This window comes from Pleurodeles waltl, chromosome 6 (genome assembly GCF_031143425.1).
Source record: "Pleurodeles waltl isolate 20211129_DDA chromosome 6, aPleWal1.hap1.20221129, whole genome shotgun sequence".
In the NCBI taxonomy this organism is placed as follows: Eukaryota; Metazoa; Chordata; class Amphibia; order Caudata; family Salamandridae; genus Pleurodeles; species Pleurodeles waltl.
Genome location: NC_090445.1, coordinates 1,327,404,799 through 1,327,428,643, shown reverse-complemented (window position 1 = coordinate 1,327,428,643; position 23,845 = coordinate 1,327,404,799).

Genomic DNA, 23,845 nt, shown 5'->3' with positions numbered 1-23,845 from the left:
GATGAAGCACGCTGGGCACAAAGCCCCCTCCAGAACCAGTGGAAGAAGGCATCCACTCACCCCCTCCGTGCTAGGATGAAGCAGACTGGGCACAAAGCCCCCTCCAGAACCAGTGGAAGAAGGCATCCACTCACCCCCTCCTTGCCAGGATGAAGCACACTGGCCACAAAGCCAACTCCAGAACCAGTGGAAGAAGCCACCCACTTGAGAGACTGCAGCTTTGCACTCCCCAGGACCAGGCAATGGGCAAACCACCCACTTGAGAGACTGTGGCTTTGCACTTCCCAGGACCAAGCAGTGGACAAACCACCCACTACAGAGACTGTGGCTTAGCACTCCCCAGGACCAAGCAGTGGGCAAACCACCCACTTGAGAGACTGTGGCCTTGCACTCCCCAGGACTAAGCAGTGGGCAAACCACCCACTTGAGAGACTGTGGCCTTGCACTCCCCAGGACCAAGCCGTGGGCAAACCACCCACTTGAGAGACTGTGGCTTTGCACTCCCCAGGACCAAGCAGTGGAGAAGCCATCCACTAGAGAGACTGTGGCTTTGCAATCCCCAGGACCATGCAGTGGGCAAACCACCCACTTGAGAGACTGTGGCTTTGCACTCCCCAGGACCAAGCAGTGGGCAAACCATGCACTTGAGAGACTGTGGCTTTGCACTCCCCAGGACCAAGCAGTTGAGAAGCCATCCACTAGAGAGACTCTGGCTTAGCGCTCCCCAGGACTTCGCACAGGGCAAGTTACTCCGTCCAGGACAAGTGGTGTTGTACCAACTTCCGGCTGAGGTTCTCCCCATTCCTCATCCCTCTGAGGTGCCTGTGTATTTTCAACCCGAAGCCCCTGCAGTGTTCTCTCCATGTTGATGCAGGAGTCACGTGGAGCCTTGGCCTATGTGATGTGGCCCTGTGGCCCACGGACTTTATGGACCGGGCAGTGTCCCTCCATTTGTATATATGTAAATACTGTTTTGATTTTTGAGGACATATTTCTAGTATTTTATCTTATTACACTCACTTCAATCAATTCCTTTTATCCTTGCATTATTCCTGAGGGGTACGGAGTGGATGTGTAATGTTGTTGCATCTGTTTGTGTGTATGGTGTTGGGGGTGGGGGTGTTGCATGTTGCGTGTGTGTCACTCTCTTTTTCCTCCCCCCCTCCCCTGTGTGCTAGGCGGCAGTACTCACCGTGGTCGTCTTCGCGGGCGTCGGTATTCCTGGTGTAGGAGGAGGTAGACCTGCATGGGGAACACCTGTAGTTCGGGCTCCATGGCGACGTGGTTCTTCCCTGAGTGTCCAGAGGTGAGTCCTTTGACTTCTGTGTTCTGTTTCCACTGTGCTTTTGATGTCGTTGGTACCGCCCCGGAAAAGGTGGCAGATAGGCCTGTTGTAATACTGTGGGCGGTACATTGTCTTCTGCCTGGCTGTTGGCGGTTACCGCCACAGTGCTTTTTGCTACCGCCGTGGTGGTCAGTGTGTTAAAGTGGCTATCTGTGTGGGCGGTTTCCACCGTGGTCATAATTCCATTTTTTTTACCGCCGACTTGTTGGCAGTATTATCGCCGCTTTATCACTGTTGTAATGAGGGCCGTTGTAATGAGGGCCTTAATCTCCCAGAAAGTTTTCCTTAGATCCTTGTCTTTCTTCATGTAATCCAGGAATATCTGTATTGATATCAAGGGGGGGGGTCACATGCTCATGCACATGCTGGAGAATAGCATCTCTGCAGTTAAAAAAGTGCACAATGAGCGCCCACAGGGAGCCCCAGGTTATGGTTGGTCTATGGGCCCAATCAATAGAATAACATTTTGATAGACGCTTTGGCTGAAGCACTGAGGTAATTCAATCCACCAGCAACAGGTCTGCCATTGAGACTCGGCCCTTTCAGGGAAGCAGAGGAAGTGTAGGTTATTTTGTTGTTATTTTGAGCGCCCTTCAGCATCTTCAAAGCTATATTCCATATGAATCACAATAGTTTTTAGTTCTGTGACCATTGCCTGCAGCTCTGTAACAGTCTGTTGCAATTGGGTGACCTCTCCCTCCGTTGATGTAACCCTCTCAGACACTTTGCGCAGATCCAATTGTAAGTGGTTGGTATCCATGGCCATTGAATCCATTTTTGCCTCAAGCGCCAGGTGTGACCCCTCTGTGGCTGCTAGGATTTCAGCTGTGCCCTGATTAGTTTCCCCCTGGTCCCGTTTCATCTGGCGCCCTCCCTGTCCCACCTCCTGAGGGGCCTGGTCAGGGACAGTGTACTGCACAATTTTGTTTGATTTTCCTCCTTTTGGCACCATTTCTTTCACAATGTTGCCTGTAGAGGTAAGATGGCCCAATGAGCAATATATCTGATAGAGACTTCTAGTTGCAGATTCCTCACCTTTAAATTTCCCCAGGCGTCAGACTGGATCCGGGGATTATTCTTCAAGCAGTACCTCTGCGTGCCATCAGGTGGCATCGGTCGACTCCGCAGGCGCTGTTGGTGTCGTGTTTGCCGTGATGACATCGCAGACGGTATAGGCACCAGCTGGGCGCAGTGGCGTCAGTTATTTTTTTTCCACTGCAGCCTACGCGCAGATCTGGAGAGAGCTACCTCAGTAATTTTTTTACTTTGATGAGTTCGTGGATGCGTCGAGGGATGTCCCGCAAGACCGGATTTAAGCCCTGCGACTCCTGTCAGCTAACTATGTCAGTGACGGATTCGCACCTCGTGTGTCTTTGGTGCCTGGAGCACGATCACAACCCTTGAGGGGGCAGTTCCTAAAGCTCATGGCGGCTCAACACTCAACTCCACAACGCTCACGGTCTCATTCAAGAGGAAAGTCTTGAGACCGGCTGCGGAGTCACCACCACTCTTTGTCCTCAAAATCATTGGGCCATTCGGGCCACAAAAAGAAGTCGAAGAAGGACAAGCGTTCTTTGACTTCCCCCCATCTCTCGGATGATGCGGCGCGGGAAGAGCATTGACACTCTAGGCCTCCGCCATCGGAGCCTTCATCAGGGTCGGCTCCACGCCTCCCTGACTTCACGGGAGCTGGAGCCACCCCTGCCCAGCTTAAGGAATTTTATGATGCAATGCGGCTCATTTTTGTGCAGACCGATACACCTTCGGTGCCCTCAGGCACAGGTGAGTTGGTGAGCGGCCCCTCGGGTTTGAAGTTGTCTGCTTTGTTCCCAGCTCCCGAGGGTCACTCCAGTTCCAATCACGGATCCTTCCCTACGCCCGTCGTGCCACGGCGACCTTCCCCGGTGTCAGGTCAGATGTCGACGCTCCCGATGTTGATTGGGCCCACAATCGACGTCGATCCCATCCTCATACCTGACGACCCAGAGCTGGAACGACGTCGGTCGACACTGATTGGTTCTCCATGGGCTCTCCTCGGCCCAGGGTTGATCCAGACCCTTATTCTTGTGGGTATGGATACGGGGAGAGTATGGAGGGGACGCTGGACCCTTTAGAATACCAGCTTGACCCCCAAAGGGACTGGGTGCAGGATTTGGGTAATGACAGTGGTCTAGACACCTCCCCTGACACTGGTATGCTCTCTCCTCCTACTGTGGCCACGGAGGAGGGTGCCTCTTATTCCATGGTGGTGAGAAGGGCGGCTGAGGTCCTGGACCTCAAGCTACCTTCTGTGGAGGTTAGGCCTAATATCCTAACCAAAGTGCTTCAGCCGGGGTCTTCCTCTTCCAAGCCCCTTCTTCCCTTTAATGAGGCACTGACAGAAGTCCTTTTAGGTACTTGGTCCAGACCCAGCACAGGGGCTCCTGCGAATAGGACGATTGCCCGCCACCATCGGCCTGCGCCGTCAAAGCTGAAATTCCTCATCCAACACCCCAGGCCTGAGAGCCTGGTCATCCAGGCTTCTTCATCATCTGGAGCATTCCCTGCCGCACCCCCGGATAGGAAATCAAAAAGATTGGATAATTTTGGGAAGAAGTTGTTTTCTTCCAACAGTCTAGCAATGCGTCCATGAACACCGCATGCCTTTTGGGCCGCTATTCCCATACTCTCTGGGATACGGAGGCCTGGACTATTCTTTTCCAAGCCGTAACAGATGGGAGGGATGCAGCAAAGTTCATGATTCGTTGTGGACTGGATACGACCGACTCTCTGGGTGGATCGATTTCATCGACGGTGGCATTGAGATGCCACGCCTGGCTGAGAACATCTGGCTTTTCAGAGAATGTCCAGCAAACCTTGATGGACATGCCCTTTGATGGCACACGTCGCTTCAGAGAAAAGGCGGACTCTGTGCTCGAGCGCTTTAAGGATTCCTGAGCAACGGTCCGGTCCCTTAGACTTGCACCCACTTCTAGACCCAAGCAGTCTGCCTTTCGCCCCTTTCGTGGCTACGGAAGGGGCACCGAACCGCATTCTTTCCCCTATGGCCATCGACCTGTGCATGCTGTACAGCCCCTGCGTGGATGTGGGATCCCACGCCCGCGGGGATCAGGGAGCCAAAGGGTCACCCAGTCCACCCCCACCCGCTCCTCAGCCTCCAAACCTTCCTAGTCCGCAGGTACACCAGGAACCAGTTGGCGGCAGGATTCGCCACCACCTTCCCCAATGGCAATTCATTACTTCAGACAGGTGGGTCCTCCAAATTGTCCGAAGGGAATACTCCCTCCCTTTCGAGACACCTCCTCCAGCCATGCCACCTTCATACAATTGAATATCGTAGGATCATATGGCACTTCTCTGCGAGGAAGTCCAAGCTCTATTGGCCAAAGGAGCTATAGAGAGGGTTCCATTGCCAGAAGTAGGTCGTGGTTGCTATTTTCGCTACTTTCTGGTGCCGAAAAAGGACAAAGGTCTTCAACCTATATTAGATCTTCAGTCCCTCAACCTCTTCAACAAAAAGGAGAAGTTCAAAATGTTGACATTGCCTCAGGTCCTATCTGCTCTGGATCCCGGAGACCGGATTGTAGCGTTGGACTTGCAAGACGCATACTTACACATTCCCGTCTTGCCGGCCCACAGACCTTCCCTACGATTCGTGGTAGGTCACGAGCACTTTCAGTTTACCGTGCTCCCCTTTGACGTTACCAATGCCTGTCGGGTGTTCACCAAAGTGATGGTAGTGGTGGCAGCTCATCTGCGCAGGTTAGGGGTCCCAGTCTTCCCCTACTTCGACGATTGGTTGTTGAAGGCGAACTCGCCCTAGACAGTCGTCTCGCACCTCCAGACTACGGCAAACCTTTTGCATTCGCTGGGGTTCACTATCAACGTGCCGAAGTCGCACCTAACTCCTTCTAAGACGCTCCGTTTCATTGGAGCTGTTTTGGATACAGTGCAGTTTTGGGTATATCCTCACGAAAAGCGAGTCCAGGATATTCAGGCTATGACACCAATGTTTCAGCTTCTGTCCTGTATTTCAGTGATAATAACTCTGAGGCTGCTGGGCCTCATGGACTCCTGCATCCTGCTGGTTCACAAAGCCAGAAGGCATAGGCCGGCTCCGCAGTGGGACCTGAAGTTCCAGGGGGTGCAGCATCAGGGTATTCTCCCCGACAAGGTCCAGATTTCGGAAGGAACTGCAAGAGACCTACAGTGGTGGTTAACAAATCAAGATAGGGTAAAGGGCAGACCCCTCTCCTTTCCCCAACCAGATCTTACAGTCGTGACAGATGCGTCACTCCTGGGATGGAGCGGCCACATGGGAGAGGCGGAGAGCTCGTCTCCGGCAGAAACCGGGCCAGGGGTGTGGAATTTATTAAAATATCTACTTGTCCAGGGGACAGGTTGCTTCTCAAATCTACTTGTCCTGTAAAAAGATCTACTTGTCCCTTTGGTGCCATGTAGTGTGGCGACAAATTATGGCAGCAATCTCATTATGTAAGAGCTCTGATAATAGCCTCTCTGATTATGCCAGGGCTACTACCATATTAGGGTTTGAATACTTGCAATTTCAATCCCTACTGTAGCAATTTCCTTATTTTGCCACCTTTCTGCAGATCTGCATACTGGGGCTGGAGGAAGCAGTAAGCAATAGTTCCAGGGCTGGAATGCCTTTGAGTCTGCAAACCTACTAACCTGCATGTTTTAAAGATTTTCACCAGCTTCTCTCTAATATTTTCCCATAATAAGAAAGGTTGGACATTTACTCCTGACAATGCCAGAATTAGAACTTCTTCCAGGGTTGGGAAGAAAGTGGCTGGAGGGAAAATGAACTTGCAAATGCTCAATAGATTTTCACATGAGCAAATCTACACATGCGTATTTACCCATGCTAAAATACAGTTCACAAATATTTTATACGGGTACGACATATACCATGGGTGCACTTTTGTGACTCTCTTTAAGAATTTGGTGCCACATGTAGGTAGGTTCAGATTTACGACTCGCAAATTGCGAGTCGCAAATCCGAATGTAGGATGGTGTCCCTGACACCATCTGTGATTCGCAAGGGCTTCGCAAATGCCCACCTAATGAATAATCATGAGGTGGGTCGCAATTTGCAACCCCCTTGCGAATAGCGGCCCTCACAGGGATGGTGGCCTGCTGGAGACAGCAGACCACCATGTCTGTGACTGCTTTTCAATAAAGCAGTTTCTTTTTTTTTTTTGTAATGCATCCCGTTTTCCTTAAAGGAAAACGAGATGCATTACAAAAACGAAAAATGAAACGTTTTCGTTTCATTTTTTCAGAGCAGGCAGGACCACTGCCTGCTCTGAAAAAATGTTTACAGTGACATTCACAATGGGGAAAGGGTCCCATGGGGACCCCTTCCCTTTTGCGAAAGTGTTAGCACCCATTTGAATTGGGTGCAAACTGCAAATGGTTTGCGCCCGCGTTCACGGTCACAAAAGAAATCCTACATTGCACTGCGAGTCGCAATTAGGAAGGGCACACCCCTTCCTAATTGCGACAACCCGTTTTGCGATTCGGTAACCAGGTTACCGAATCGCAAAGCTGGGTTTGTGCATCGCAATGTGCTTTTTGCACGTCGCAAACAGCGAAAGTCGCTGTTTGCGACATGCAAAAAGCTACCTACATGTGGGTCTTGGTCCCTAATTAGGTCTGGTGTTAACAAAGACATTTTGTTTTTATTAAACTTCTATTTCTCTCTCTTTTGGCTGGCTTTACTGTGAGTGATCGCATTCTGCTCTTCCACAAGGAGCATATTGGCACACAAAGTAGTTTTGTTCAGTGTCAGGAACTACAGTGGCAATCAGTGACGTAACGAAACTGGAGGGTGCCCCTTTGGTAAAGAACATGGAGGAGCCCCCTCTCCAGACTCACTCAGGGCAGGTGCTGTGCTGAAGGGGCCCCCTGGAGGGCGGCTGCGGGGCCTTTGTTATGCCACTGGTGGCAACGTGTGCTTTTAGAGTTCAAAACCTTTTTGGGGGGTTTTTGCCAGTGTTTGTTACAATGTTGAGGGCCTGGTAGCTCCCACAACAATAAAGTGTTACAAAAGCCATGTCAAAACAAGACACGCATTGATGAAACTAATAGACTTATAAAAATATGTCAGATCAGTTGGCTTTGTCAGTGTTTGTTTATTTTCATGCTTCCCATATTCATGTTGAAAATGGTTACACTGATTTTCCATTAGAAATATATTTGGGAAATACTAGCATGCATCAACACATTTTACTAAATGACACTTCATTTGCATCTAATCAGAGAGCATTCTGGGAGCATTATACTTAGCCTCATAGCCTAAACTTTTCAAACATGTGTATACACATTTTTTTTTTGTACTGGAACTAACGTCAGTAGTGAAGTGTGACCTTAAAACATTTATTTACAGCACTCACCCTAATAATGAAGGCTTTCAAATAATGAACCATAAATACAAGTTCGAACAGCATTATCTTTTGGAAACACATTACCTCAACTGCAGAGAGTTCCACTCTCTGTAAACAAGCAGCCAAAGGGTTTGTGCTGCAGAGGGTTGGGCCTACTTCTCCCAAGGACAAAGTAAACATAAAAAAACATGGCGGCAGTGCAGGAACATGCCAGAGCAATGGCGTCTCCATCTGGAGGTGGCACAAGGTCTTTTCCTGCAGTGGGGAGTACCTTGGTTAGATGTGTTTGCCTCCTTAGAGAACACGCAATGTCAGCTGTTTTGCGCGTTGGAGTTTCCAAGGCAGCACTCCCTCGGAGATGCTTTTCGTCGCAAGTGGAATTCAGGCCTCCTGTACGCCTTTCCACCTGTACCACTTCTGCTCAGAGTTCTGAAGGAGATCAAAGAGACCGGGCCCCAGTAATACTGGTGGTTTCGGACTGTGCTTGAAGAGTCTGGTATCCTGAGCTGTTGAGCATGGCCATAGTTCCTCCGATCAGACTGCCCCTTCTGGAGGATCTTCTGTCGCAGCAGCAGGGGAGGGTCCTCCATGGAACCTGTCAACTCTACGGCTTCATGCGTGGAGATTGAGCGGCGACAGTTGACGTCTTTTGACCTGCCACCCGAAGTCTGTGAGTGTTATCTTGGCAGCCAGGCGTCCCTCAACCAAAACTGCATACACCTGTCGTTGGAAGAAATTTGAGGCATGGTGCATCGACAAATCTGTCAATCGTCTATCTGCTCCTCTGTCTCAAGTTCTTCTCTTTATTCTTTCCCTTGCCCAGCAGGGTTCCACCTTGGGCTCTCTTAAGAGATATCTTTCGGCTATCTCTGCTTTCTTGAGGTTAACAGATGAGCATTCCTTATTTAAATCTCCTATAGTTGGGAGGTTTCTTAAAGGCATCACACATCTTTTTCCTCCTATCCCTTTTATCATGCCCCAATGGGATCTTAACCTGTTACTGACATACCTTATATGTACCCCGATTTAGAAGCTTCACAACTGCCCTTTACGGCTCTTAACTATCAAGACTGTCTTTTTAGTTGCCATTACTTCGGCCCGCAGAATAAGTGAGCTCCAGACTCTGTCATCTAAGCCACCTTTCCCGGCCATACATCCTGACAAAGTGGTACTTCGCACGAGGGCTTCTTTTCTACCTAAAGTAGTGACACCCTTCCATGTCAGACAGTCCATCACTTTGCATACCTTTTATTCACCCCCACATCCCTCTCATGAAGAGGAGAGACTCCACCATCTGGACCCAAAAAGAGCGTTGGCGTTCTATCTTGATCGTGCCAAAGACTTCCGGGTGGACGATCAACTCTTTGGGGGATATGTGGGTGCAAAGAAGGGGAAGGCGGTGCAGAAGAGGACCATTTCACGATGGGTACTCTTATGCTTCAAAATGTGCCACGCTCTGGCTAAAAAGCAACCTCCCGAAGGTTTGCACGCTCACTCCACCAGAGCTACTGCTGCTACCACAGCGCTAGCATAGGGCGTTCCAGTCCTGGACATCTGTCAGGCAGCGACATGGGCATCTCTGCACATTTTTGCCAAACACTACTTCCTGGACAATCAGGTCCGAAGCCCACCACCGGGGATGGTATTGCTCAGGTATCTATTCAAAGGTAAGGAATCTGCAACTAGAAGTCTCTATCAGATGTATAAGTTACTTACCTTCGGTAACAATATATCTGGTAGAGACATATTCTAGCATACATCCTTGATGTGTGGTTCAAAGTGGGAGGATGGAATGAGATGAACAGTGAGGAAATATGGTCTTACACCATATTCCACCATGGATGTCTCAATCTTTCACTTATTTAGGGGCAGAATTCCCAATAGTGAAACAACCCCGGGATGGGTGAATGAGAAAAGAAGTAGAAGGCTGGAAGGAAAGAAAGGAAGGAAAAATGAGAGGGAAGGAACTCAGATAAAAGGAAAGCAGCCAAGGAGATCTTAGTGCAAGTAGGGGATTGGGTAAAAATCAAATCTCCGAGAAAGGATAGTTATGTTTCAAAATTTAGTAAACCAATCTTGGTATATAAAGTTGTTAAAAAATGTAGTAAAGATCGACGATTATAAGATCTTGAATCTCAACAGGATGGCAAAATATTAACTTGTGGAGGGTGAAGATTATCTTCCTTAAGTTGGTGGTTCGTCAGAGGGACGGAAACAAAATCAGACCTCAATGTGAGAGGAGGAGACCTATCTATCGCCAAGATGTGAAAATGCCTATCCTATTTACTCTGTATCGTTTATTTTCAGGACATGTTGGGTGAGGGAGGTGATGTGGTAATAGTATCTAAGGTGATTTAATAAAGGACTTTATGTGTTCTGTGGCAAAGTGATGATGTGTTCTATGTAACCAACACATCATTACTAGAATGTAGAGTTTAGATGTGGATCGGGAGACAACAGAGAGAGGAGATGCAGTCTTTTCTCTTGTAGATGGGGGGGGTCTATTATTTGTAGGACTCAATAAATGGATGTTTGAATTCCAATGCAAGCTGTTGTGTAAGACTTTTTTTGGAACTTGACACCAACTCCTGTTATAGAGCGGAGTATGTAATCTTCTCGGTGGATATAGAGTAGGCCTTTGGCAGCCTAGAATGGACTTTGCTATACAGTGTCAGCGCAAAGCCTGCCCGGACCCAAGGTGCCTGTCCGGATCAACCCATCGCTCTATTGCGGGAGAGAAGAAACGACACACGCCGATCTGACTGGAGGAGAAACTACACCCGGTCTCGCTTGCGAGCGAGAAATCAACACATCGCTGACCTTTTTCGACGCACACTCGGCCGTGCAGCTTTATTTTGACGCTACCCAGGTACCTTTGTGAAATAACATTCTCACTGTTTTCTACGGATCAAGACTCTTATGCCCTCATTACAACCCTGGCGGTCGGAGATAAAGCGGCAGAAGGGTGGCGGTAAATACCGCCAAATTATGACCATGTTGGAAACAGCTCAGACAGCCACTTTAACACACCGAGGCCAGGGTGGAATTGACAGGCACCACGGCGGTAGCCGCCTACAGTCAGGTGGAAGTCAATGATCCACCCAGTGTATTATGACACATCAATCCGCCACCTTTTCCGGGGCGGTACCAACTACATCAAAAGCCTGGCAGAAACACTGCAAAGAAGGGAAACGACTCACCTTTGGCGACTCAGGGAAGAACCACGCCGCCGTGGACCCTGAGCTGCATATCTTCCCAATGATCTTCTATGTCCTGCTCCACCACGAACATCAATGCAGGCGAAGACGACCATGGCGAGTACTGCCACCTAGCACACAGGGGAGAGGGGGAGGAAAAAGAGCGACACACACTCAAAACCCCCAACACCACACACACAAGCAGATGCAGCAACATATTTACCCTGTACCCCTCAGGAATAATGCAAGGACTACAGCAATAGATCAAAGTGGGTGTAATAAGATAAATATAGTACAAATACGTGCATTCCAATCCAAAACTATATACATATTTAATAATGAAGGGACACTGCCCAGTCCTCAATGTTCATGGGCCAAAGTCTCAAATTACAAAGTCCAAGGCCCCACTTGTTTCCTGCAATAACACAGAGAGAACACTGCAGGAGCATCAGTTCGAAAATAAGCAGGGACCTCAGGGGGACGGGGAACGGGGGGCACCTCAGCCGGAAGATGGAACAAATCCACTGGTCCTGGAGGGGGCAACATGCCCTGTGCTTGGTCCTGGGGAGTGCAAGGCCACAGACTCAAGTGGGTGACTTCCCTACATGCTCTGGAGGGGGCATTGTGCCCTGTGATGTTCATCCTGGGGAGGGTGGGGTGAGTGGTTGGAATCTCCACTGGTTCTGGAGGGGGCATTGAGCCCTGTGATGTTAGTTTTGGGGAATGCAAGGTCACAGTCTCTCAGCTGGGTGTCATACCCACAGGATTTGCTGGGGCAGGCCGCACAACAGCCCATGGATACAGGAATACACACTGTCCGCCAGCGGTGATGGCTGCTCAGTGGTGGCAGTGGTGGTGGTGCTGCTGCTGCTGGTAGGGGTGGGGGGAGGTTTCCAGCCCATTCCCTGCAGCCTCAGACGGCTGCCCACTGGTGCTGCTGCCGGTGGCCGTACTGCTGGTGAAGCTAGTGGTGGGGGAGGCTTCAAGCCCATCCCCTGTAGCCTCAGACAGCTGCCCACTGGTGCTGGTGGCGGTGCTGCTGGTGGTGGGCGGAGGCTCTAGCCCATCCCCTGCAGCCTCGGAAGGCTGCACCACCATGGTTGGTGGTGTGGGCTCCGACTGAGTTCCAGCACAATGCCCCTTGTCCTTTCTGCCTGCTGGTGCAGGCCCCTTCCCCTAACAGCTGGGGATTCCTCCTTCCCCTTCCTGGAAGCAGCTGGGGATTCCTCCTTCCCCTTCCTTACAGCAGCTGGGGGTGGCACCTTTCCCTTCCTTACAGCAGCTGGGCATGGCATCTTTCCCTTCCTTTCAGCAGCTGGGGGTGGCATCTTTCTCTTCCTTTCAGCACCTGGGGGTGGCACCTTGCCATTCTTGGAAGCCCTTGGGGCAGGCACCCTTTCCATGTGGCTGCCTGGTGCCCGGGATCCTTTCCCACCAGGAATTGAGGTGGACACTACTGGGCCAGTGGACTGGGTGGCTGAGGTGCTTGCCTGGGTTTTACACACCCTGGCCAGACGTGATGGCCAGGGGGGAGGAGGGGTAGGGAAGAGGTCAAGGATGGAGAGGAAAAGCTTCTTAGGGACATGGGGGCGGGAAGAGGGAGAAGGTTTGGGAGTGGAGGAAGAGGGAGTGGTTGCAGGAGGTGTCTGTCTGCTGTGTTTGGGTGGAGGTGCATGGGCTGGATGCAGTAGTGAGGTGGATGGCTGTTGGGTGTCTGAGTGCTTGTGTTTAAGTACCTTGGGGGGGGGCACAGGCACAGTCGGAGAGGACACAGGGGACGTGTGCATGGCTGTTGGGGTGGTGTCTGCAGGCGAGGAGTGTGTTCTGCTAGGTGTGGTGGTGATGCTAGGTGTGGTGGTGATGCTGGTAGTGGATGATGGTGTAGTGCATGCAGGTGTGAGTGTAGATACAACTGGGAGGGAAGTGGAGGAGGAGGGGGACACAGTGGAGGCAGTGGATGTTGGTATGTCTGCATCTGGATGGTGTTTGTGTGAGTGACTGTGGGATGATGTGTGGTGCTTGTGTTTTCCTGTGCCACTCTTGTGTGTTGTCCTTGTGTATGCAAGTCTGCCTGTGTGCTTGGGATGGGTTGGGGTTGAGGGGAATGGGACTGGGTAGAAGATGTTGGAGGTGGAAGGGTGGAAACAGGGACAATGGCTGCTATCAGAGAGGAGGCCTGAGCCTGGATTGATCTCTGTTGTGCCGACAAGTAGGTGTGAATGCCCTCGAGAAATGAATTGGTCTGTTGCATTTGGGCTGCCAGCCCCTGGATGGCATTCACAATGGTTGACTGCCTAACAGAGATCGCAGGAGGTCAATAGCCTCCTCACTCAGGGCTGCAGGGCTCACTGGGGCAGGGCCCGAGATACCTGGGGTGAAGGAAATGCCCACCCTCCTGTTTAGCCGGCACGGGCAACTCACTGGGGGGCTGTTGGGAGGGCGGTGCTGGTACGGGGGTGGCGGCTGTACTTGTGGCTGGGGTGGGCACAGAGGTGTCTGCCACAACCATGGAGCTTCCATCGGAGGAGGTATCTGTGTCAGAAATGTCCCCTCCTGTCTCCGCTGTGGTGCTCCCCTCGCCCTCTGTCCCACTGGTGCCCTCACCGTCGGTGGACTCCTGTGTCCTGTGGGATGCAGCTTTCTCCATTGCAGGTGCCACTGCTCCTTCGCCAGATGATGTTAATGCACATAAGGACAGGGTGACAAGACAAAAAGTGGGGTTAGACACAGGATACATTTGGTCAATTGCTGCACCAACACCACTGTTGGCATACACTACACACTCACACACAAGGAACAGCCCTAAGCACTAGGCAATGCACTACAAGTAACAAATTAAGTCCCCAGGGCATGGGGAGGGACACATACCGCCAACTGCAGCATACCTGGGACCCACATAGGCCTGCCCAGTAGTGTATGCCTACTAGCTAGGTTGAAGGAAATTCACATCAGAACCCTTCCCAACATGGAACCTACACTGCAATGTCAGGCCTGGCCTAGGGGCACCCATAGGCACACATCCCCCACCAGGATACCACCCCCACCAGGCGTAAGTAGTGAGGATGGGCACTGTACTGGCTGCTGTGATACCCCCAAGAGCCCATCCATCTCTGGATAGGCCACCACCAGTATGTGAGCCATCAGGGTGGTAAGGGTTTTACGGGCACCCCTTCCTCGTTGGGAGGCCATCCCCTGCTGGGCCTCCGCCGTCTTCCGTGTACAGCGTCTCGGGTCCTCCCACCGTTTCCGACAGTGAGTGCTCTGCCTGACATAGACCCCAAGGGTCCGCACGTCCTTGGCGATGGCACACCATATACCCTTCTTTTGATGGGCGTTGACCTGCAGAGGAAATATACAACGGGAAAGGTACTAGTTAGACCGTCCTGCCTGTTACACTCATGGACCACCATAACCCTTTCCATTCCCCTAACGCACAGACATGGCCCAGCATAAATGCTGCACGCTGCCCAGGGCCCATCCACCAACCCCCCCCCAACACAAGGCCTTCACAAACCACACTCCATGCATTTATGCCCCATGCATCGTGCTAACAGTGTACTCACCTGTTGGTCTGGAGGCCCATACAGCAGTCTGTACTGGGGTAGGGCCCCATCCATCAGTCTCTCCAACTCTGCCGAGGTGAAGGCAGGTGCCCTTTCCCCAGTTACACGAGCCATGGTAGGTTCAACATACAGGTCACAGCAGCACATGTAGTGTAGGTCCTCTCCTGTTGAAGGTCAGGTAGCAAGTGAGTGTACAGATAGAAAATGGCGCTGACGGCCGCTGCGGTGCATACCGTCACCGCCGGCATACATCATTATTGGCCACTGGGAAAATGGCGCTGACGTCCGCTGCGGTGCATACCGTCACCGCCGGCATACATCATTATTGGCCACTGTACCCCATGGGGCCCAATAATAACCAATGAGGAGTTGCACAACGCTTTCCGACCGCTTCCCACAACAGCGCACAACGTCAGCGGAATTACCTCAATTCCACCTGTCCCTCCATATAGGACAGGCGGGCACCATTTTGGGGGGGGGGGCAGGCCATGGATCCTAACTGCGTCACAGTTCACAATTGTACATTCAGGACATATGCCACTAATTAATTATTAAAATCACATCACGCATTGAACTGTAGTGTAGTGGTTACAATGTACAGAAAATGACCAGCTCCTCACTCTTTTTCCCCATAGATTGCAGCTGCTGGAGGACAGGCACATAATACTCACCTGTAGACTTGACAGGGCCACAATCACAATGCTGTGTGCCCAATTGGAGCCCGACCTGCTATCTGCTATCCGTCACCTCACTGGGATCCCCCCTCTTGTGCAAGTCCTATCTGTGCTCCATTTCTTGGCAACTGGTTCTTTCCAAGTGACAGTGGGCTTGGCAGCAGGAATGTGTCAGCCAATGTTTTCAATCGTTCAGACCAGAGTGTTGTCTGCCCTGATTAAAAACATGAGCAGCTAAATAATTTTTCCCCAGGTGGAGGATTTGGCCACAGTGAAGGCTGACTTCTATGCAATGGGACATATCCCCGACATTATTGGGGCTATTGACGGAACACATTTACCATTTGTCCCCCCCTGCCGAAATGAACAGATATTCAGAAATCGAAACGTTTTTCACTCGATGAATGTGCAGATGGTGTCTTTGGCGGATCAGTACATCTCCCATGTCAATGCTAAGTATCCTGGGTCGGTGCATGATGCCTTCATCCTGAGCAAAAGCAGCATCCCAAATGTGATGGCTCAACTCCAGAGGCACAGGGTGTGGCTAAAGGGTGAGCCCTGGTTCCCACCCAGTGGATGTTGGTGTATGGGTATGGTGTGGGCCATTAGGGTTAGTCTGTGGCTAACAGCTGTCCCTCGATATCTGCAGGTGACTCTGGTTACCCCAACCTCTCAAGGCTACTGACCCCTGCGAGGAATGCCAGGACAAGGGCAGAGGAACTTTACAATGAAGCACATGGGCGAACAAAAAGGATAATTGAACATACATTTGGACTCCTGAAGGCGAGGTTTTGGTGCCTCCATCCAACAGATGGATCCCTGTGCTATTCACCCAAGAAGGTCTGCCAGATCATCGTGGCATGCTGTATGTTGCACAACCTTGCTTTGAGATGCCATGTGCCTTTTCTGCAGGATGAGGAGGCTGGAGATGGTCGTGTGGCAGCAGTGGACCCTGTGGACATTGAAGATGAGGAGGCAGAGGATGAGGATGAGGACAACAGAAGTGCAGTGATACGTCAATATTTCCAATGACACACAGGTAAGACAGTCTAGCTTCACATTTCATTGACAGTTTCATGTTTGACATTGTCACTGGCAGGCTGTGACTTCCTACTTCCATGGCCACTCACTGTACCCTTTGGCATCTCTATTTGCAGATATTGGTGCCCCACTATCGCTCCTGGTGTGTTCACTGCAGCCAACTACAGGTCTTTCCTATGTATACATTACTGTACAGTTGAATTGCAACGTTTAAACCTTGTTAAACGAATACATACTTAAATCATTTGACGTATTCAATACGTATTTTTTCAAAAGGTGTTTATTTAATTTCTATGAAGAAAAGGGGGTAGTGCAATGGGATGGGGTGATGATGGAGGACAGTCCAGGGTAGAGTCCAGTCTATTCGTGGCACAGATACATTGTCCAAGGGGGCACAGGAAGGGGAGCAATGGCAACTCAAGGTGGACAGGGTGACAGAATGGGACTCAACAGTGACAATCAAGAGAGTCTTATTTCCTGGCGGGGGTCTTGGCAAAAGTCTCTGGCTTCTGCCTGGATCGCAGGGAACACTTGCGGGGTGGTTCTCCTTCTGCAGGGGGAGGGGTGCTGGTGGCCTGTTGGTCCTGTGGTGGGGCCTCCTGTCCACTAGCAGCAGCGAAGGTGGAGGGCTGTTCAGTAGTCTGGCTAGTGGGAGGGGCCTGCTGGTGTGACACTGCCTCTCTCATAATGTCGGCCATGTCTGCCAGCACCCCTGCAATGGAGACCAGGGTGGTGTTAATGGACTTCAAGTCCTCCCTGATCCCCAGGTACTATCCCTCATGCAGCTGCATGTTTTCTTGCAACTAGTCCCTGATCTGGCCCAGCCTATCCTGGGAATGTTGGTATGCTCACAGGATCACAGTGAGTGCTTCCTGGAGAGTCGGTTCCCTGGGCCTGTCCTACCCCTGGCGCACAGCAGTCCTCCCAGCTTCCCTGTTGTCCTGTGCCTCTGTCCCCTGAATTGTGTGCCCACTGACCCCAGGTCCCTGATTGTCCTGGGTTTGTTGGGTCCCTGTAGAGGTGGACACACTGATGATTGTCGTGTCCTGGGGACAAAGGTATGGGCCCACTCGGTGGGTGCTGTGGTGGTGTTTCCTGAGGGGGGGAGGCTCTGTGGCAGTATGTGACTGTGCCTGGGTAACCGACTGTCCAGAGGTTCCAGATGGGCCAGGTTGGTCATCCAGATCCAGGCGAGCAGAGCTGCTGTCATCAATGTGGGCCTCTTCTGTGGGGGGGACTGGATGTTGCTGGCACCTCTTCTCCGGTGACATTGGTAGGGATACCTGTGGGGATGTAAGTGCAGTGTTATTGTTTCTGTGTGTGACATATTGTGCATGGGTGGGTTGCCCTCTATGGTTGTTATTGCCCTGGCAGCTTTGCCTTGTGTGAGTTGTTATTTGGTTGGATAGCTGTTTCCCTCTGGTGTGCATGCTTTAGTGATAGGTCTCCATGCAGGTTTGTGAGTGGTGTCCATGCATTGGTGGTGCGTGCAGGGCTTGGAATTGGGATGGGTGGGTGGGATGTGATTGTGGGGTGTGTGGCTGGTGTTGGAGTGATGGGAGTGAGGGTGGGCTATGTGATGGCATGCAGGTAGAGGGGTGATAGAAATATTAGAGAGTTGACTTACCAGAGTCCAGTCCCCCTCCTACTCATGCCAGGCCCTCCGGGTGCATAATTGGCAAGTCTTGCTCCTCCCATGTTGTTAGTTGTGGGGGAGGAGGTGGGGGTCCACCGCCAGTCCTCTGTCAGGCGAGCTGGTGTCTTGCTGCAATGGACCACACCTTTCCCTGTAGGTCGTTTCACCTCTTCCTGATGACATCCCTTGTTCTGGGGTACTGTCCCATGGCGTTGACCCTTTCCACGATCCTCCGGCATAGCTCCATCTTCCTAGCAATGGATATCTGCTGCACCTGTGATCCAAATAGCTGAGGCTCCACCTGGATGATTTCCTCCACCATGACCCTCAGCTCCTCCTAAGAGAACCTGGGGTGGTGTTGTGGTGCCATGGATGTAGTGTGAGTGGTGTGTGTGTGAGGGTGTATAGGGTGATGTGTTGGGGTGTGTATTGGGAGGTGCGCGGGTGGTGTATAGGTGATGGTGGTATGTGGCTCTTGATGTGTGTGTGCTCTTGCTGTCTCTCTCTGTTGGCAATGATTTGTATTCATAAAGGGTTGTGGGTACTGTGGGTGTACGTTTTATAGTGGTGTGGGTGTTGTGTGTGTATGTGTGTCAGATGTGTGTTGTTTGAATTGTCCAATGTGGTGGTGTTTTGTTTGATTGTGAGTATTTTGAGCGGGGCGGAATGTACCGCCAATGGTTTACCGTCATTGAATGTCTGCCGTAGTGATTTGTGGATCATAATATGATGGGCATAGTTCTGTTGGCGTAACGGTGTGGGTTTTGGTACTGCCAGTTTATCACTGACCTTTGGTGTGGTGGAGTTGTGTCTGTGGCTGTATAGTGACTGATTAGAATGTGTGTGTCATAATATGGTAAGCGGATATCAGCCACTGCAGTGGTATGTTGGCGGCAGTCAGCATGGCGGTAAGTAGGATTTACTGCCCTATTTTTTTGAAAATTCATATCTTGACTTGTGTATGTTGGATTTTCGTCGTTTTGGTCTTGTTTTTTTTTTTAGATAAATATTACCTATTTTTCTAAACCTGTGTTGTGTCATTTTGTAGTTTTCACTGAGTTACTGTGTATGTAGGTATAAATACTTTACACATTGCTTCTGAAGTTAAGCCTGCCTGCTCGTGCCAAGCTACCAAGGGGGTGAGCAGGGGTTAACTAGGGCTGATTCTCCTTTGCGCTGACTAGAGTGAGGGTCCTTGCTTGGACAGGGGAACCTGACTGCCAACCATAGACCCCATTTCTGACAAAGGCCAATGAGGCAGAAGGCAGTTTGAGACCCCAATGTACAATGAGGTTAGATTAATGGTTACATAGATCTACCCAGAACTGTGGAATGTCACCTAGGACTTCACAATGGCTAGCATGGCTCAGAGGGACGACTGAGGGAGGCGGGAGAGACCACAGGGTGGGATTGCAGAGTTGTCTTTTTTTTACAGCAGTTGTTGTGTCATGCATAGACATATACAGGAACGTTCAATGATTACATTATGTCTGCTAATTGTTTACCAATGATGAAACTTAATAAAATTTGTTTGAAAAAATGGTTGCCTGCCTGGCCTTAAGTACCCTGAAATAGCCTCGCTGGTCGAACTGTTTTGCGGGAGAGCCTCTGCCCAGTGAGTGAGTCGTAGTTCTACTATTCTTGAACTGTTCCAGGAAGGAGTCAGCCTTCACTCTTAATAGCCATTCCCCAACAAAAAGCATGTATATGAGGGTTGCCTGGACTTCCCTTGAGTAGCCAGTGGTCCACATCCAGATGTGGTGACACACCTTGACAACTATGCCCATGGATTGATCCACATTGTCAGCTTAGTCCAGACTGGAAACAGTTGGGATCACCCTGCCTCACACTCCAGCATGCAGTCAGACCCATTACTTCAAGGTAAATGTAGTACAAGTCCATTCTTACTTCATTAAGTAGTCTGTAGTTTTTCACCTTAGTAGGTGCAGCTACTGCTGTATATCTCTGGACATGTGTTTCTGGGTTTAGCCCTTCATCAGCAGAGCGCAGCGATTTGTCTCTGAGGTTGCTGGAAATGCTGCCAAAAGTCCTCTCAGGTTTCAGTACCACTCACTGGCACCCAGGTGCTGCAACCAGAGCTCACCAGACTGCCCTTGAGAATCTATTTGGAGGCAGCCAGACCATTACTGACCTGATAGAAAAATGGGTTTTCCTGTGGCCTGCTAGGCTAATGACTACGTTTTGCCAGTTCCCATAGCACATGAGCCCAGAAGACAGGTGGCACTCGTTATCAAACAGCAAAGTTATCAGAGGGAAGATCTTGCAACCCATACGTTTTCACAAGACTCTATATGGAGGTTCAGTGGCAAAGGCATTTTGGCTCAAGATTGAGGAAGACTCTTGTACCAACAGACTTGATGCTGAAGAGTGAGATAACAGATATTGTGGATCACCTGGGACAGGTCTAAGGTGTCATACAATGTGCCTTTGAACTGTGGCCCCAAAAAGGTTTATTTGATTCAGCCAGCTGAGATTCTAGGAGACCCACATTAAATAGCAGCAAGGACTCAAAAACTGAAACAGAAGAAGGTGGCTACAAGAATTTCATTATGTTAGTCTTTGCTTCTGTACAGGGTATGGTCAACTCTAAAGATTCTGCTGCTTTTGCACTATAAAGAAACCTCTTCTGAAGGAGGGCCAGAATTGTGAGGGGCGTTCCCTTTTGACAAAGTATCCAGGCCAATAGCATTTTGTAAATCAAGATATATGTCAGCATCAGTATTAGCAGGGGGAGGGAAGTTATCCTTCAATTCATCATCTTCTCTGCAGCCGTAATCCTCACCAGGCACATCAAGGGTCTTGGAACTGTATCCAAATATAGCTTTTATCCAGAAAGTTTTTTGAGCCCTAAGAACATGCTCTGCCAGGGTAACATCATTCAAACAGATTTTAATCTTCTCCTTTGATACTAACCCTCAGCCAACTTCAAGGCAGCACTGTTGTAGGTTCTGAGCATGGCATCTGTGACGGCATCAAGAGAGGCATCTTGGAAGGCTTTGACTTGTTTGGCATTGGGGACAGGACCCATAGAGGAGGGAATTTGCAAAGTGTCAGAGTCGCCAAAGTCATCAAACCCACAGAATCAGGCTCATCATCAGGGAGTGGCAGAGATCTATTGTTGGGGAACAGTTTTGGGACCAGTTTCCCACCTAAAGGCATGTTGTCTCAATCACTGACACAGTGCTTCACTCTGCTGGTAGAGCTGATCGCTGTGAGTGCATGCAACAGAAAGGTTGTGCACAGTGCTTTCTGTCAGTGATGGCATTCAGTATAACATACTTATATTTTTAAGATGGGATTAAGTCCTTTGCCCGGAATCAAACAATTTACAGTCAAGAGCGGAATCCAGGATTAGAACACAGGTTCGAGGTGGCAATCTAGGCACATCATCTCCCTTTAATTTCAGTGAAAGGGATCCAGAAAGAAGCCCCTTTAGTAAAAATCACAGACAGCAGAGTCAACATTAAAGAGAGTAGAGCTGCTCCTACTGTTGACTGTGAGAGACCCCAAGGGCTGGACTTTCTCCCATTTGTGCCAAGGATCAGTGCGTGGACTCCTGTTAAGCTCCAGGGACATAAAAGGTAAAGGAAACTGCACTTGACAAGTGCCCAGATGACCAACAGCACTGGTCTTGCCCAGGGCTCCATAGGAGTAGCCTGTGAGATCATGTCATATTCCCACCCCCACCCCCTCAAGAGGTGCCTCTCAGGTCCTGGCTTTTTGGTGGTGCTAGAGTGTTTTCTTTCTCCACAAAGAGCTGCAGCTTGCAAGCCAAAGACAAAAGATAACAGATTTTGGGCACAGAGTGAGGCTCAAAGATTACAGCTACCTGCCAGTTTCTGGGAAGCCTCAAACGCTGTCAAGAACTAAGACTTCACCATACCAATGAATTCCACCCGTCCATAGACGTGGAGTGCAACATCCACCTCAAGCAGCAGAGGACCCCACTGACCTCATCACTGATGAGAAAAAGAACCAGAAATGTTTCTAAGTGAGAATGTAAAATCTTGAAAGGGACCGATCTGGCACCCACATCCCACCCAGACTTCCATCTCAGCCTGCCTGAAACTTTGACTTTTCCCCGGATGCTAGCATTTAAGGCTCATAGACTATGCCAAGAATGAAAAATAGTGATTTAGAAATTTGTAAAAACGTTTTCACTCCGGTTCCCTTCGTCTGATTTTTGTTGTTTTGGTGTCTATTTGAAGATAAATATATGAACAATTTTTATAAATTTAGGTGGGATTTTTATAATGCTGTGTTTCTCACTTATTGGGTGGTTTGGTACTAATAAGTATTTTACACTTGTTTTCCTTTGAGAGAAGCCTGACTGCATTCTGCCACAGCTATCGAGGACTGAATTAAAGTTTGATTTAAAGAAACCTAACGGGACGGGACACAGAATAGTGACATTATTACTTGGTTAAGCCTCGCAGCAGACTGAATTTATAATCCACTTTTTCACATAGATGGTCCAGTGTGATCACTTTTCTTGGAGACAACATTGCAATTTTCACTATAGCTAACTCTGGTAGTTACAGCACAGAGCAGAGAGGCTTACCTTAGAGGCAACGTGTAGAGAATTTATCCAGTACCAGAACAGTGATCAGTCGAAACAACACAATGATTATCCCAACTCTATTTAGAAAAATAGCGAATATAATATTTTAATGAAAAAAATTGCACCAAAATGGCAAAATTCCAAAATGGGACACTGGAGGTATGAATTTTTAAAGTTCTAACTAAAAACAGTACCAACCGCGGACAACTGGTTGTGGTAGCATTGGACCTAGGTGCAATTTTAGGCTGACTGCAATTGAGTGTGGGTAGGATATAGGGACCAGGTTTGACATGGATGGAGGTTTTAGTATGAGACTTTGCCTCAAAAGCCGAAGTCCAAAATGTCAGTAGGTAAGACAGCAGACTGTAAACAAGAGGGCTCCACGAGTTTGGATAGATGTTGGACAAGGTCCAGGTGAAGCCATTGGTTCCAGGTGGGAAAACTCAGAATGGGAGACATCAAAATGTCACAACCAGGGAAAGTACCTCATTGATTGGTTATTTTCAGCACCATCACCCGGCAAGATTCCCTAATACGCACTTAGTAACTTTTTGGGAGCTCGGAGCCTACTAGCAGGGTAAGGTTGTTGGCTAGTCTCACTAGGATTTCTGGCGCTTATGGAGCAACTTCAATTTGCTAAAAGACTTTGTGCAGAAACTGGACTTCTCACGGGACCGACATCATGACCTCGATAGAGAACGGCCCAGTGACTTGGAGTAGGAGAGAGATCTCTATTTTGACCACAAATTCTTCCTATTAACGGCAATATAATATTTTACTTACCATATTCTGAATGCCTTCAAAGGCACAATATTACATGTATTGCACGCCTTTGAGTTATGACCAGAGTCCAAGAACCAAAGGCACAAGTCATGTGGATACGTGATCGACATTTACTTTCTGCAGTCATGACAGAGCTTTAATCCTTTGGTTTTCAGGGGGGAGACAACTTCCTTTGCACAATCTCTAGAACAAAATTTGGATTTGTTGGAACACTGTTGTGCGTGAACCTCTGGATTTTCCTTCAAGGGCACAGAAAGAAAGGAACTGATATCAATGTACTAAGGTGGTACTTATATGCACCCCACTCCATCACTTCCAGGGCTGTCGAAAGTCCCTTTAGACCCATGAGAATAACTTTAATTTCAAAAGAAGTTTTTGAGAAATGTTTCAAAGAAAAGGTCAAGTTGGGTATTAAACCAGCAGGATACTGGAGTGAACTACTCAAGCAATTAGTTTTATAGGGGTTATAAAGTAAAAAGGCAGATATCTAACAAGTAATGTTTAGGAATCAATGAAAGGCCTCTGTATTTTCAGCTAGTTTCGTGAAAGAGGTTTAAAGTTAATTCGAGGCCCAAATGCAACACTTCTGATTATCTTAAAAGAATACCTCACTA